Source organism: Brassica oleracea, chromosome C6 (genome assembly GCF_000695525.1).
Source record: "Brassica oleracea var. oleracea cultivar TO1000 chromosome C6, BOL, whole genome shotgun sequence".
NCBI lineage: Eukaryota > Viridiplantae > Streptophyta > Magnoliopsida > Brassicales > Brassicaceae > Brassica > Brassica oleracea.
In genome coordinates this window covers 11,063,454-11,074,730 of record NC_027753.1, presented here as the reverse complement: position 1 = coordinate 11,074,730, position 11,277 = coordinate 11,063,454, and the positions used below count along the sequence as shown (strand labels likewise).

Here is an 11,277-nt window from a genome sequence, read left to right as displayed (position 1 = left end):
CCGGGTTCGGAATGGTCCACGGAGAATTGGCCGCGGTCGCCGGGCGAGCCGATCCGCGGGACGATCGAGCAAGCCAACCGCCAACACGGCCGTGCTCGCTGGGCGAGCTGGCCTGTGTCACGGCCGAGCTCGCCGGCGAGTCGACCGGCAACGCGGCCATGCTCGCTGGGCGAGCTGGCCTGTGTCACGGCCGAGCTCGCCGGCGACTCGACCGGCCACACGGCCGTGCTCGCCGGGCGAGCTGGCCCGTGTCGCGTCCTAGCTCGCCGGGCGATCCGTTTCGGCTGTTCGTTTTCTCGGCTTTTGAAGTTTTGACTGAGATTTGGTTTTTCTAAGGACTTTCGGACATCGATTCCGTCGTGACCGATTTTGACCCCATCAATGTCAACTCGATACTATGAGAAGAGAGGACAAACGAGACTGATGCAGCGATGGTTTGAGGCGCATATTGCGTAAGGATAGATGCAATGGGCAAAGATTTTAGATTTCTAGATTCATTTTGTTCATAACTATTATTTTCCATGATGATCAATAAATTTAACATTTCATCAAAAAAAAAAACATGAAATTTACATGTGGAAGAGGTTTGAAACGTAAAGACTCACCAGCTCTTTAGAACACCTACCATCACATCTACAATTTTGCAAGCCACATCCGATCAGTGCCAACTTTATAGGCACTTCCATGTACTTAGCAACCTGACCATCCAGCCTACATCTCACAAGATACCGTCTGACATATCCCTCTACTGACCTCATTTTTGAAGTAAATGTGTAGGCTTTATCTTGGGAATATCGATTACTAAATACATGGACTCTTACTCTTGAAGGTATCTTGACACACATGTAGTCTTCTCTGATCCCTTTCCTCCTTCTTTCTCTCTTCTTTTACGATTTTTGTCCATTTTTAATTCTTCTCTTTTTCAGCTCTGCAAAGTGAAGGAGAATAATGGGGGCATAGGAAATTTTCCTACCCCATTCTTCCACATTTGTGTGATCATACCTTTGAATTAGAATAGTGGGGTCATATGAAATTTTTTTAGTCCTCTGTATCTCAGGAAATCATCTCAATCTTATTTTTCTTTTTCTAAATGTCAAAGAGAGGAGAGAGGGGAACTAGAAACATACAAACTTTTACCTTGGAGGAGGTATTCGATTCAATGTATACCAAGCTCCAAAATAAGTGATTGTGTAGGTCAAGGCTGGAAGTCAAAATTTGTTCCCTTTTGGTCTCTTCAGAACAACTAACATGCATCAGACACTTCAAGAATTATGTAACGTATGACCGTCCACGGCTAATGAGCCTCACATGCCCATTCACTCGGCACATGAGTCCCATTCCACGCGACGGGCGATGCGTTAATTTTTCGGAGGCTCAAAAATCTTGTTTACTGACCATGCAATCACCACGTGACCTTGCTCCATATTTTGGCCTCACTCGCGGTATCGTGAATTACTTCCCGACATGTCACCTATCTTTTCACTACTCCAGCCCAAACACGCTTAACTCTGGAGTTTAAAATGGATGTGTGACGGAAAAAGTAAGTGCACTTTGATGACATATGTAGCCAAATCAATTATCTTAAGCTTTTCCACATATACCAAAAATCGGGATGTAACAATTCTCTTAAGCCTTTCACATATTCGGAAATATGGAAGAATCCCTTTTAGTAGAAATCTACCATTTTTACCCAGAGGCAAGAATGGAATCGGGTTTGTGTCGGGATTTTTCTAGGAAGGAATCTAAAGGCCGGTGTCCTGTTCGGAAGCGGGAGTAATCTCTTCATGATTATTTTTCCCAACAGTTTGCCCCTTATTTGTCGATTTCATTAACAAATTCGAGAGATAACCCGTGCACTTCCGCTGAACAGAATCGTTCCTTCTTAGAAGGTCTGTTTTGGGCAGATGGTCACTTCTTGTAATTCCTTTCTTATGGGTTCGTCTAAGCCTTAACCATGTTTAAATCCGGAGGAGAGGTATTTGTTGAAGATAGACCTGGGTCTAATTGATATTCTTAGGCTCGGAGACTGGTATCGATTGATCCAACATGATTCGGGATCCCTGGGTTGCATTTCAGTGGAGGGCACAACTCGTTTTTGCGGCACATGGCCCAGTTATCCTTTAGCTTTTGATCTTAATGGCAACAGGCCTGATCGTAGCTCGTCGTAGTACTTCAGTGTACTTGATCCTTCGGCTTTGGTTGCTGGTTCCTGGTCTAAAGCAGGAATGGGGGAATAACATGCTGCAGTGGGTACTCTGTTATTTCATCATCTGGGTTGATATATCGTTGATGACAGTCACTGGCGGCTCTAATATCTTTCCCGGAAGCAGGAAGCTGTCCTCGAGTTGGAGACAATGGGTTGACCCCAGCTTTATTTTGGTGATTTTCTTTCCTTTTATAGGGATAATCATTTTGGCTTATTTTGAAAACTATATCTCCTACTTTCCAAATGGCAATGTTCAAATTTTCGAATTGATTTCCCAATTTTTGAAAACGAAGCTCTCAGTCGAGCGGTTTCTCCGGGAAGATAATTATGGCTCTAATATCTGTTTTCCGTTAAATACTTTCTCTTCTTTGCTTGGTCTCATGACTCTTCACTTCGCCGCAGAGGACTCTCTTGTTCTACGGTAGTCTTTTTCTGTATCAGGTATTCCCTTCAACTCCGTTTTCTTAGATTCTATTAGGTTCCTTCTTTAGTTGCCGCTTTTAGGGTTATAAATATGACAAGTACAAAAGATAATACGGCTCGAAGAGGTATTTTAAGTATGCAAGTGAATAAGTAAAGCCATGTCCTTAAATGATGAGTTTAGTTTGTATTTTGTATTTCTCAGCTCAATCCAACTACTCGGAGTATCTAACGCGCATGTGTCATGTCAATCCACAAATCTCGGGTTTGTTTAGTAACAGTTTGAGCCTGAGGTGATTTTTTCTTGATTATTATTCACTCGATTCGAAGCTCGCTACCTCGACATGCGAGGTAACCCTTTAACATAATAATTGGGTTTCACAAATGGACCATGTATATATTATCAAATCAATACATTTTGAATGAGTTTTTTGTATATCGGACTTACTTGATAAATCCTGTTTTGAACATCTAATTGGCATTATAAGTTTTTTTCTGAACCTAAAAACCAACGTCTACTAGATTTCTTTTAGAGCAATTCTTTCAAATAGACATTTTTAAGTTTTTGTCACAAAAATAGACCTCAAAAACAAAAATGACCAAAATATCATTTTTTATTTTAAAAATTTTAATTTTATTTTATTTTTAAAATTTGAAATCCTATCCCAAAACCCCACTCCTCAACTCTAAACCCTAAACCCTAAACACTAAACTCTACCCCTTAACTCTAAACCCTAATGTCTAGATTAATTAACCCTAACGGTATAAGTGTATAAGTGTATATTTACTTCTTTTGATAAAACATTTACGTCTATTTTGGTCATTTTTATTTTTAAGGTGATGTGATCTTGGCAAGCAAAGGAACTGATGCAACTAAGGAGATAGAACAGCTTGTACCATAACTTAAGGAAGTCAAAGAATGCGACTCGGTGGATGCTACAGAATGGATGCAATCCAGTGGATACGATTCTATGGATGCAACTGAGTGGATGCAACCCCGTGGATGCCATTCTGGCGATTTAAACGTACCACTTGGTCCGATGACTAGGTCTAAGCAAGCAAGGTTCCAGCAAGCTCTTCACCAACTCCTACAAGACCGATGACTAGGTCTAGAGTGTGCTGATCCAACCACACTGGTTGTGATTCAAGCCGCCTAGCTCATTCATCAAGAGAGGTGTTGTGACTTGCACTCTTTTCCTTGGTTTGATTTTGTCCCACTGGGTTTTCCAAACAAGGTTTTTAATGAGGCTTGGACACAACACTACACATGAGCCTCTTGATGAAACCATGCCCATTTCTTGTCCCATTTTCGTCCATGAAGAAAGATCCATAAGTCTATCTTTTAAATTTGAACTTTAGTCTTTATTTTCATTAATTATGTTGTGTTTCCAAGAACTTGTGCATGTACAGTCTTCTTCTCTATATATTATGGATGGAATTCCTCAATAAAATCATCAAACTCTTTTCTTTTCAAAGCATTCTTTGAATCTTGTTTGATCACATCTTGTCTAGTGTAATTCGGATCTTTGATCCTTACATTACAAGTAAATCTGATAGTCTAAGAGCCAATTCCGCAACTCTTAGAAGTATCATCTCAATCCACTGCTTATTTCACTATCACAACCGTTGGAGAGCAATCAGGGACATGATTAATCTACCCAGGATCACTTCAACTGGTATAAGAGCTGATCTCCATCATCAGGTTGTGTTTTTCCCGTACTGCAACTTTTAGATTTTTCTTTTTTTTGTTGTCAGATCTGTTCTAAAGTTTAGATCTTGTTAGATCTGTGTTTATTAAGATCAGATCTAACCAGAAAAAGTGTTGAAATTGCTACATAACTGAACTTGATTCACAAAAATTGCAGAGAAAAGAATTAGGGTTCTTATTGAAAATTGGAATCTGATTATTCTAGATTCAATTTCATTACTTTCCGTTATATTATGTTTCTGTGATCTATTTTACTTGGTTTGTGTTTGGAAAATCAACAGGAACCATGGGAGAAGAGGACAATCAGAACAATGGAATGGATTAACTGCTACCCGATGCTTTGACTTCACGCATGATTACTTTGATGGATCAGAGACTAGAGAACTTCAGGGCTGAGGTTGTGCATTCAGATCGGGAGAGACCCAGAAGAATTGCAAACCAACCTGCTATAGCCATTCAAACCGATCCAGTGGCTCCAGAAGAAGAAGGCAAGACAGAAGAGAGAGGCCACAAACCAATTATCCTCTTGGTGGCTTGAAACTGAAGATTCCTGAGTTTAAAGGCACAGCTGATCCAGAAGAGTATTTAGAGTTGGAAAAGAAGATTGAACTTGTGTTCAATTGCAGAGACTACACTCAAGAGTACAAGATGAAGCTTGCTCCTACTGAGTTCAAAGAGTATGCGCTAAGCTGGTGGGATAACTTAGTTACAGCAAGAAGAAGAGCCTGTTGAAATCCGGAACCAGATGAAGGTGATCATGAAGAAGAGATTTGTACCAAGCCACTACCACAGAGAGCTGCACTTCAAGCTCAGGACATGTCTTAAGGAAGTAGATCAGTTGAAGAATATTATAAGGAGATGGAAACCCTTATGCTGAGAGTTGATATACAAGAAGCCATGGAAGAAACAATGGCCAGATTCATGGGTGGTCTAAACCGAGACATCGTGGACAGACTTGAAGTTCATCACTATGTCGAGGTGGAGGAACTTCTACATAAGACAATTATGTTTGAGCAGCAGCTAAAACGAAGAAGTTACAAGTCTAGCTATGGAGCCAGCAAGCCACACTACCAGAAGGACGAAAAGACCAGATAATCCAAACCATTTTCCAAGTCTAGTGGAAGAACAGAGTATTAAAGGAAAGAAAGTAGCCACTGCATCTAAAACCAGAGATATACAGTGTTACAAGTGTAAAGGTTATGGACACTTTGCCAGTAGCTGCTCCAACAAAAGGGTAATACTCATCAGAGAAAATGGAGAAATTGAATCAGAAGAAGATGAACAATCTGAGTCTGAAGAAGAAAGGGTGAAAATGCCAACTCGTGGAGAGTAACTTGTCGCGAGAAGAACACTGAATCTGCAAGCCAAGACTGTTGAAGATGAGCAAAGAGAGAATATGTTTCATACTCGCTGTATGGTTCAAGGCAAGGTGTGCAGTTTGGTTATAGATGGAGGAAGTTGTACCAACGCTGCAAGTGAAACCATGGTTGAGAAACTTGGTCTGAAGATCATGAAAAGACCACCACCCTACAAGTTACAATGGCTTAATGATGAAGGAGAGCTGGAGGTGAAATACCAAGCCTAGATACCATTGTCTATTGGGAAGAATGAGGATGAGATATTGTGTGATGTCTTACCAATGGATGTTGGACACATACTTCTTGGCTGGCCTTGGCAATCCGATAGAAGAACTCTTCATGATGGGTTCACAAACAGATACTCGCTTGAGTACAAGGGAAAGAAGACTGTCTTAGTTCCTTTAACACCGCAAGAAGTCCATCTAGATCAGATAGCTTTGAAGAAGAACAAATCTTCATCCGGATCAAAGACTAAACAACCTGCCAATCTATTGCTTCAACCAAAGGGAAGTTCTTTACCTCACTTGTTGTTTGTTTTTAAAGAATGTTTAAACATAACAAAGCCAGTGCAGGATCTTCCTAACAAGATACAAATGCTTTTGCTGGAATTCAAAGACATCTTTCCAAAAGAAGCTCCACAAGGACTGCCACCCATCAGAGGAATAGAGCATCAAATCGACTTTATCCCAGGAGCTTAACTTCCAAACAAGCCACCCTATAGGACTAATCCTTTGGAGACCAAGGAACTACAGCAACAAGTCACTGAGCTCATGGAGAAAGGTCATATTCGTGAGAGCATGAGCCCATGTGCAGTCCTAGTCTTGCTTGTACCAAAGAAAGATGGTAGCTGGAGAATGTGTTTCGATTGCAGAGCCATCAATAATATCACTATAAAGTATCGACATCCCATTCCTAGATTAGATGATATGCTTGATGAGTTGCATGGTTCTAGCATATTTTGATTTGAAAAGTGGATATCACCCAGATTAGAATGAAAGAAGGTGATGAGTGGAAAACTGCATTTAAAACGAAACATGGGTTATATGAATGGTTAGTGATGCCATTTGGGCTGACAAATGCACCTAGTAATTTCATGAGGTTAATGAACCATGTTCTTAGATTATTTATAGGTCATTTCGTTGTGGTTTACTTTGATGACATTCTGATTTACAGTAAGGACTTGGATGAGCATATTGGGCATCTTAGAAAGGTTCTAGAAGTGCTTAGAAACGAATCCTTGTTTGCTAATCTAAAGAAATTTACTTTTGGAGCAGATAACCTTGTCTTTTTAGGTTTTGTTGTGAGTGCGGAAGGTATCCAGGTTGATGAGGAAAAGAGCAAAGCAATCAAAGAATGGCCAAGCCCAAAGACAGTTGGTGAAGTGAGAAGCTTTCATGGTCTAGCCGGTTTCTACAGAAGATTTGTCAAGGATTTTAGTACTTTGGCTGCACCACTGACTGAAGTAATCAAGAAAAACGTTGGGTTCAAGTGGGAATAAGCACAGGAAGAAGCATTCCAAGCCTTGAAAGAAAAACTCACCAATTCCCAGTTCTTTCTCTCCCTGACTTTTCTAAAACATTTGAAATAGAATGTGATGCATCTGGTGTTGGTGTAGGTGTTGTGCTTATGCAGGAGAAGAAACATATAGCTTTCTTTAGTGAAAAACTTGGAGGGGCTACTCTTAACTATCCAACGTATGACAAAGAGCTCTATGCGCTTATGAGGGCTTTGCAAACATGGCAACACTATCTCTGGCCTAAAGAGTCGTCATCCACACTGATCATGAGTCTCTCAAGCATCTCAAGGGACAATAGAAACTGAACAAGAGACATGCTAGATGGATTGAATTCATTGAAACCTTTCCCTATGTGATCAGGTACACAAAAGGTAAAGAAAATATAGTTGCTGATGCACTATCTCGAAGGTATGTTCTCTTAAACACTCTTGAAACCAAATTACTTGGATTTGAGCATATCAAAACTTTATATGCCACTAATGCTGATTTTAAAGATATATATGCTTCTTGTGAGAAGTTTGGTCGTGGTAAATATTTCAAGAATGATGGTTTTCTCTTATTTGAAAATAGACTATGTGTGCCTAACTCTTCTTTGAGAGAATTATTTGTCAAGGAAGCTCACGCAGGTGGACTTGGAGGACATTTTGGCGTGGCTAAGACAATGAAAGTAATGCAAGATCATTTCTATTGGCCACACATGAGAAGAGATGTAGAAAGAGCTTGTGAAAGGTGTGTCACTTGAAAACAGGCTAAGTCCAAAGTCCAAAACCACGGTCTGTATACTTCTCTACCCATTCCTTTGCATCCATGGCATGACATCTCAATGGATTTTGTTGTTGGATTACATAGAACTAAAACTGGAAAAGATTTTGTGTTTGTAGTTGTCGATAGGTTTTCTAAGATGGCCTATTTTATTCCATGTCATAAGACTGATGATGTTGTAAATGTTGCTAGTTTGTTCTTTAAGGAAATTGTTAGACTTCATGGAATGCCTAAGACGATTTTTTCTAATAGAGACACCAAGTTTCTTAGTTTCTTTTGGAAAACCTTATGTTTCTCTACTACTTATCATCCACAGTCTGATGGGCAAACTGAAGTTGTCAATAGAAGTTTGTCTACATTGTTGCGTGCATTGATTAAAAAGAACCTTAGAACTTGGGAAGAATGTTTGCCACATGTATAATTTGATTATAATCATGCTAAGCATTTTGCATCTACGTTCTCTCCATTTGAAATTGTTTATGGTTTCAATCCTTTATCACTTTTGGATCTAATGCCTTTACCTTTGAGTGAAAGAGTTAGTTTGGATGGACAAAAGAAAGCTGAACTTGTTAAGCAGATACATGAGAAGGCACAGAGCAATATAGAAAACAAGACCAAGATGTACGCTAAGCAAGCTAACAAAGGGAGAAAGGAGATGATCTTTGAAGAAAGAGACTTAGTTTGGATACACCTGAGGAAAGACAGATTCCCTATGAAAGAAAATCTAAACTCATGCCTAGATTAGATGGTCCTTTCAAAATCATCAGGAAGATCAACAAAAATGCCTATCAATTGAATCTCCAAGGTAAGTATAATGTAAGATCAAGATTCAAAGTTACTGATCTAGTTCCTTATCATGCAGATGAAACGGATTTGAGGTCAAATCCTTCTCAAGTGGGAGAGGAAGATGTGATCTTGGCAAGCAAAGGAACTGATGCAACTTAGGAGATAGAGCAGCTTGTACCAAAACTTAAGGAAGTCAAAGAATGCGACTCGGTGGATGCTACAGAATGAATGCAATCCAGTGGATACGATTCTATGGATGCAACTGAGTGGATGCAACCCCATGGATGCCATTATGACGATTTAAATGTACCACTTGGTCCGATGACTAGGTCTAAGCAAGCAAGGTTCCAGCAAGACCAACTCCTACACACTATCCAGGGCAGTCTAGAGTGTGCTGATCAAACCACATTGGTTGTGATTCAAGCCGCCTAGCTCATTCATCAAGAGAGGTGTTGTGACTTGTACTCTTTTCCTTAGTTTGGTTTTGTCCCACTGGGTTTTCCAAATAAGGTTTTTAATGAGGCTTGGACACAACACTACACAAGAGCCTCTTGATGAACCCATGCCCATTTCTTGTCCCATTTTCGTCCATGAAGAAGGATCCATAAGTCTATCTTTTATATTTGAACTTTAGTCTTTATTTTCATTAATTATGTTTTGTTTCCAAGAAGCTGTGCATGTACAGTTTTCTTCTCTATATATTATGGACGAAATTCCTCAATAAAATCATCAAACTCTTTTCTTTTCAAAGCATTCTCTGAATTTTGTTTGATCACATCTTGTCTAGTGTAATTCGGATCTTCGATCCTTACATTACAAGTAATTCTGATAGTTTGAGAGCCAATTCCGCTACTCTTAGAAGTATCATCTCAATCCACTACCTATTTCACTATCACAACCGTTGGAGAGCAATCAGGGACGTGATCAATCTATCCAGGATCACTTCATAAGGTCTATATTTGTGACAAAAACTTTTTTAGGTATATCCTAGAGAATTTTTCTTTCTTTTAACCAATACAATTTCTTTTTGATTAATTTATATCAAACAACTATTATTATATATTTACAGTTTGGTAAAATTTGGGTGTTTGGGATAATTCATTCGGGTTCCACTCGGGTATATTTGGGTTTAGGATTTTGGGGTTCAAATTTTGGTTCGGATTCGGTTCGGGTATCCATCTAAATCATGAAATATCTAAAAATTCAAATATATTTCAAAATCCTCAAAATCTTAAAATAAAATAATATATAACTTGTAAATTTTAAGAAGAAAAATTCTGTCAAATAGCATTTTTTAAGTTTTTATCAAAAAAAATAGATCTCAATGAGGAATATGACCAAAATAGCCATTTTATTTTGAAAATTCTAATTTTTTGTTAATTTGAATCCCTATCCTCAAAATCCCACCCCTTAACTCTAAACCCTAAATCTAAATTAGTTAACCCTAGAATATAAATATATTTTTACCCTTTAATAAAACTTCTTTTGGTCATTTTCCTACTTGAGGGCTATTTTTGTGACAAAAATTTAAAAAGAGCTATCCTAGAAAATTTCTATTTTAATAATGTATGATTAAATACTTAAAATTAACATGTACTTCTCTTGGGATATTTGGATGTTGAAAGGAAGGTATTTTGTGTATTTTCACTGTTTTGAGTATTTTTGACTATTTTTGGATCTTCACTTTGGATTATTTTAAATCCTTTTCATATATTTTTAGGTGTTTTAGATTTTTTTTACATCAAAAGACTATTTCATTTACTTAAACTATATGGGGTATGGAAGACAGTCTCAAATATTTTAGATTATTATGTATAGTTTTTAGGTATATTAAATATTTTTTATATCTATATCTATAAAGTAGATTTTTTTCTCTTCTTTTGACATGTTTAAGGGAGGTCTGATGACATTTGTCATCATATTTTCTTTGTTTTTACATTTTAAGTCCTTCGTCTTTTAGATTACTGAATTTAGCTAACCATTTTCTAAATGTGTACTATCTAATACTTCTTCCACTAACCACCATCTCATACAGTCTAATAATCTATTTAATCAATCATTAAAATTTAAGATGAATAAAAAAAATGTAAAATAATATAAACATATTTTAAATATTTAATTTATCAACAACTAAAAATAACATAAATTTTTAATATTTTCTAATATTTAATTTATAAATTATATATGTATTTTACTATTAAAATTTATAAAATAACCAAACCACGAAGAAGAAACTAGAGCAAAACACATAAACCTAAATCCTCCACAATCATGCAGAAAATTGAAATGCCATAGCAACACTTATATTTAAAATATGTTTATATTTTCTTATTCATCATAAATTTTAGTGACCAATAAAATATATTATTAGACTTTATGTGATGGTGGTTAATGCAAGAAGTATTAGATAGTACACAATAAAAAAAATCGTGGGCTAAATTCAGTAATCTAAAAGACGAAGGACTTAAAATGTAAAGAAAAGAAAATATGAAGACACATGTCATCAAACCTCCATTCCACA

At 37.7% G+C, this 11,277-nt stretch overlaps 1 pseudogene; it reads left to right on the top strand.

The window, feature by feature from the left end:
- Positions 1 to 9,188, top strand: part of LOC106297473 — an 11,101-nt pseudogene extending 1,913 nt beyond the window's left edge.
- The last annotated feature ends 2,089 nt before the right edge of the window (positions 9,189 to 11,277 follow it).